Source organism: Lactuca saligna, chromosome 4, assembly GCF_052625555.1.
Source record: "Lactuca saligna cultivar CGN05327 chromosome 4, ASM5262555v1, whole genome shotgun sequence".
NCBI classification, from domain to species: Eukaryota; Viridiplantae; Streptophyta; class Magnoliopsida; order Asterales; family Asteraceae; genus Lactuca; species Lactuca saligna.
Genome location: NC_136420.1, coordinates 178249381 through 178255080, shown reverse-complemented (window position 1 = coordinate 178255080; position 5700 = coordinate 178249381). Strand labels below are relative to the sequence as shown.

The 5700-nt window shown below is 26.9% G+C and overlaps 1 pseudogene; it reads right to left on the bottom strand.

Annotated features, from left to right (window-relative positions):
• LOC145043128 (cytosolic sulfotransferase 5 pseudogene) overlaps positions 1-968 on the bottom strand; it is a 1331-nt pseudogene extending 363 nt beyond the window's left edge.
• Positions 969-5700: the final 4732 nt, after the last annotated feature.

Below are 5700 nucleotides of genomic sequence, written 5' to 3'. Positions count from 1 at the left end.
AGCTACAAAGCTTCACAATCTCTCCCACTACCCCTCCCTTCTCCTCCTCCACCGTAAAAGGCATTCCCATGAACGCCGCCAACTTCTTCAGCTCCACCGAGGGTTCCCTCTTCATATCCTCATACTTCAGGAACAAGATCTTCTCAGGTGATTCCTGGCTTGCTTTCCAGTATCCCAACACATGGTCCCAGAATGGTCCATATTCAGAGACCCCGTTGCAGAACAGCTCGTAAGTTTCATTGAACGAAATGGGTGTTAGTTCTTTCGACCTAAGTTTGCTCATGAAGTGCCACTTGGAAATGAGTACGTCTTTTGGATCCCTACACACGTACACAAACTTGCATGTCGACGAGGGTGATGACAGCGAGGTCGGTAACAAGCTGTGAGCAAAGTGTGTGGCGAAGAGTCGAGGAGAAGGTAGATGGTCGAACTTAGTTACCGGATAGTCAAGAAAAATGTGGGAGTCAAGGAAGGGGAAAGCACACTGAGGTCCGTTGCGATGAAGAGGATGATCGGAAAAATTGTAACGGTGACGGTTGGTGGTGGCGAACATGAGAGCTTTAAACCAGGTGGTTCCACATTTCATGAAAGTTGCAAGGAAGATGTCAGTGGATTGGGGATGGAAGTAGTCATCGATCATTAGTAAACCTTTGATAGCTTGGGGGGTTAACCAGAAACCTTTGTGTAAAAAGATGTTTGGGCTTCTCCAACCTTTCTGTTTGGGAAGAGTTGCAAGAAGATCGTCAAGCTTTTCATGGAGCTTGTTGTACGCTTGTAACTCTTCTTCTGTTGGGATTTGGTTTTCAGCGTCAATAGAGGTGAGGTGGCAGCATGCATTTTGGCCGGGAACAAGGTATGTCGACATGCTGTCGGACTGGATTTTTAGAGAGTGGAGAGAGTTCCCGAGTAGATTAATTGGTAGAATGATGCAGGAGAAAAATGGAGTACTAAGTTTCTTGAAGGGTAGTGCTCCTACTTTTCACAAAATATATATATATATATATATATATATATATATATATATATATATATATATATATATATATATATATATATATATATATATATATATATATATATAATAACCTATTTTTTATTTTTATAAAGGATTATATAAAAATATAAATTGTCAACTTCCTAAAATATTTTAAATGAATAACCTTAATTCTTTTGTCAAAAACTAATATGTGTAAATCAAGATTTTCAAAGCCTATCTTTGATTTTTTTTTTTTATTTGTTTCATTTAAATAGTGAAACATACTATTTTATGTTCTAAACTCACCACTAATTAATCATGTTTTGAATTTTAAGAGGTATAATATACAAAACTTTTTGTACAAATCAATTGTGTATAAGAAAACCGTTAATACTTGTCAAAATTTTGAAAACTTGAATTAAAGAAGGTTATTAAAAAATAACTTTAAGCAAAATAACAATTTTAAAATATTAAATTCATCAATATAAGTTTATCTATATTTCTTAAATTAGGTACCCATAATATTTCTTAAATTAAGTACCCATAATATTTAATTTACATCAAATATATAAATAAAAAATATTAATATAAGTTCTAAACATCAGTATATTAATTAAAAATGGTAATTTTTCTTATAAAATAACAACTAATAACAAAAATCTAATAACTATTTCCCCGTAACAAAACTATTCGTCCAAAAAACTATTTATCGTCGTTGTTTTGTGTGGGCACACATCTACTATATATATATATATATATATATATATATATATATATATATATATATATATATATATATATATATATATATATATATATATATATATATATATATATATATATATATATAATGGGAACCAAAAAAGATAACATTTATGAACCACTTGCTTAACTTATTAATAAGGGTATATTTGTTAATTCTAAGCATTTTTTTAAGTTTTGATACTCAACAAAAAAATAATAAAGGTATTATGGTCATTTTAACATCAAACACATTATTAACATATTAGAATCGATCAAACATTGTATATCTACATATCTAAATCTCAAACCTCTTAACAATTTTAAATTCTTCCACCAAACACCAAGATTCATTGCCGCGGCCACCATCGGTCGTCACCACCATTAACATCTACCACCTCCTATGTCGTTGTCTCATATGAGCAAGGAACCACCTCCTCCACCTAGCATATCCGTCTTGGGTAGTGTGATTCCTACAAGTTTCTTTTTTGTTTTTTGCTCAGATCTAGATCTGAATGATTCTGATGGGTTTTCCTCGTCTCCAGTGGTGTTTTCTATTCCACATTTGATCAGATCTACAACTTACTCCTTTAAATCTGCCATCATCGCCTACCCATTGTCTCTTTCCACCGTTGTCACCGTTGCCTGCTACCAGCCACTCTTCTTCATCGGAACAACAAAAAACACCACAAGCTCTACTTTGTTGGTGATAGATCGATGATATTCTCCTTTAGATCTAAGATCTACAATTCTAGATCTAGCAAAATGATGCAATTTGGAGCCTAAACTATCTTTGATTCTCATATCTTCCAGATCTGTCATGAACTACCACTGACAACCGTCGTTGCCATATCTCACACCGGATATGTTCAGATCTGAACCAGATCTAAAATTAGGTTCTATTTCACAACGAACTTTGTTACCTTGTACCGAAGACATCACATCGCTGCCACTGCTGCTGACCTCCACTACTATTGACGACCGCCACAACCATTGACCTCTTCTTAAAGTGTTTGATGTATGAATCAGGTTAGATCTTATGTGTTGTGCTTATATATCTGATGTGCATGATGAACACAATGTATTTGATAAATGTTTACCTTGTGTTCTCTTATCTGATCTGGTAGAAAAGTTTATAAATAAAATAACTAGAAATAATGTGCATAGAAGGTGTTTGATGAAATGTCTCAATGAAAAGATTGTATAATTGAAGTTAAGAATGAGTGTTTGAAGTAACCTTTTAAGTTGTGAATGGATGTTAGAACTAGTGTTTTTGAGTTGTGACTTAGTGTCTGAACTAATATTGAAAAGATTGAATATTTTAAGTTATAAATGAGTGTCCGAATTAATTTATTAAGTTATGAATGAATTTCAGAACTAGTATTTCTAAGTTGTTACTTTGTGTCTAAACTAATATTTTTTAGTTACGACTAAGTATGCGTAGTAGTCGTTTAAGCTGTGAGTATTCTTTTAATCTCTCATTTGTTGTTTATTTTTGTTAATCTTAGTTTTAAATGTATTAAGTTGTAATCGAAGTTTGTTTTCTTAGTTGTCTATAATATTTTGCTCTTAAGTTTAATCCCATCAATTTTACTCTTTGACTGTAACACATTAATATATATATATATATATATATATATATATATATATATATATATATATATATATATATATATATATATAGATAGATAGACATGTTGATTTCAGTCTTCTTCAGATGCTTGTTGTATATCCTTTTCTTTATGTTTGATGCATCTTAGATAATAAACAGAAATGCATGGGGCTTATATATATATATATATATATATATATATATATATATATATATATATATATATATATATATATATATATATATATATATATATATATATAGTTACAAGTATTTAGTTTAAAAAATAAATACAAAATAAACATGATTTCAATCCTCTTCGGATGTTGAATATCATTTTCTTTATGTTTGATTCATCTCAGACAATAAAAAGAAATGCATATATATATATATATATATATATATATATATATATATATATATATATATATATATATATATATATATATATTATATATATATATAGAGAGAGAGAGAGAGAGGGTGAGGTTCAATAGAAAACTATAATTAACCAAAGAACCAAAGAACCAATCTTTTTTAAACTTTTAGAAAAAAAAATTTATCAAAAAAACAAAACTAAAAATACAGAAATTCATAACTTTTTATCATTTTTCCAATGAAATCAAATTCGATATTTTTTTACGTCAAATTCACAATGTGAATTTTTGAAAATTCACAACGTGAATCTGGGTTCACACAGTGAATCCGGAAAATATTTTTCACATTCGAAATGTTAATATATGAATTTAGATATTTTTATATTTTTTTTCAATAGAGAATAAACTCTAGAAATTAAAAATATATATATTTGGTTTCTTGAATAACCAATAATTATAGTTCTTTTTTGAACTTTTTCATATATATATATATATATATATATATATATATATATATATATATATATATATATATATATATATATATATATATATATATATATATATATATATATATATAGTTTAAGATAACTTTGGGCCATAAAAAATTTTATACGGGCTTTTTTGTTTAGGATGGGCCTTTTTATAGTCTATAAAAAAATGAGATTGAAATATTTTTTTTTATTTAAAATTTTCGTAACTACTTATTAATTAACGGATAAAACTAAATATTCTAATAAATTATAATTCTTTTAAAGTAAAATATTATTTTGATTTTTTTTCACATAAAGTGTTGTTTTGGACTTATTTTATAATACAATTAACTTTTTGAAATATATAATTACGACTGTTAAAAAAAAATTGTTTATCTTGTAGAACTTTATGATCTCGATTTTAGTTTAATTGTGAAAGAGTGAATTAATATGTTTTTAATTTATGAAATCTATGAATAAGAGTCTTGAGTTGTTTTAAATTAAAACTTTTAATAAACTATACATGAAATTTCTGAAATGCTATATTAAAAACTGAATTTGTGTAGTATACATAAGGTGTTTGATTAATTACTTCAACAAAATCAAATATGTTTTTAAGATATAAATATTGCGAATGGGAGTCATAAACCGCTGTATTAAGGTGTGATTTAATGTTTTGAAATGTAAATTTTAAGTTAAAAATATTGTTGTGAATATATAATGTTTGTGTTTACTTTTTGAATTTATTATACTAAATTGTGAATTTTTTTTAAATTGTGACTTTATTGTATTATATTGTGCATTGACTGTATTAAGCTGTAAATTAACTGTATTAAATTGTAAATTTGTTGTATTAAGCTGTGAATTGACTGTGTTAAGTTGTGATTTTTTTTTATGAATTCTTTGTTTGATTCTAAAATATGAGATAAAAAAAAACATTATTCAAAAATATGATTTTATCTAATTTAAATAAAGTATTTAAAATCTAACTGTAAATATTTGTACAAATAAACTTTAAAATAAGCATTAGCATATATATCTGAAACTATAAATGTAAGTTTTAAGTAGGGAATATAGATGTAAATATATAATTTTTGTGTATTAAACTGTGAATTTATTGTATTAACCTGTGTGTTTTGTGTGTTAAACTATAAATTAGCTATATTAAGAGTTTTAAGTTGATAATATGTCTATTAATTTATACTTTTGTGTATTAAACTATGAATGTACTCTAATAAGTTGTGAATTTATGTATTATGTGGTAATGTTTGTGTTTTAAACTGTGAATTAACTACCTTAAACCATAGATTTTCTGTTTAAACTATGAATTAACTATATTAAGTTGTTAATTGACTATATTAAGCTGTTGATTTTATGTATTAAATTATGATTTTTGTGCTTAAAGATTTAAACTGACTACCTTAACCTGTGAAATTTCTATTTAAATTGTAAATTAAATGTATTAAGCTGTGAATTTTTAATGAATTTTGTGTTAAAATGTGAATGATTTATGTATTAATT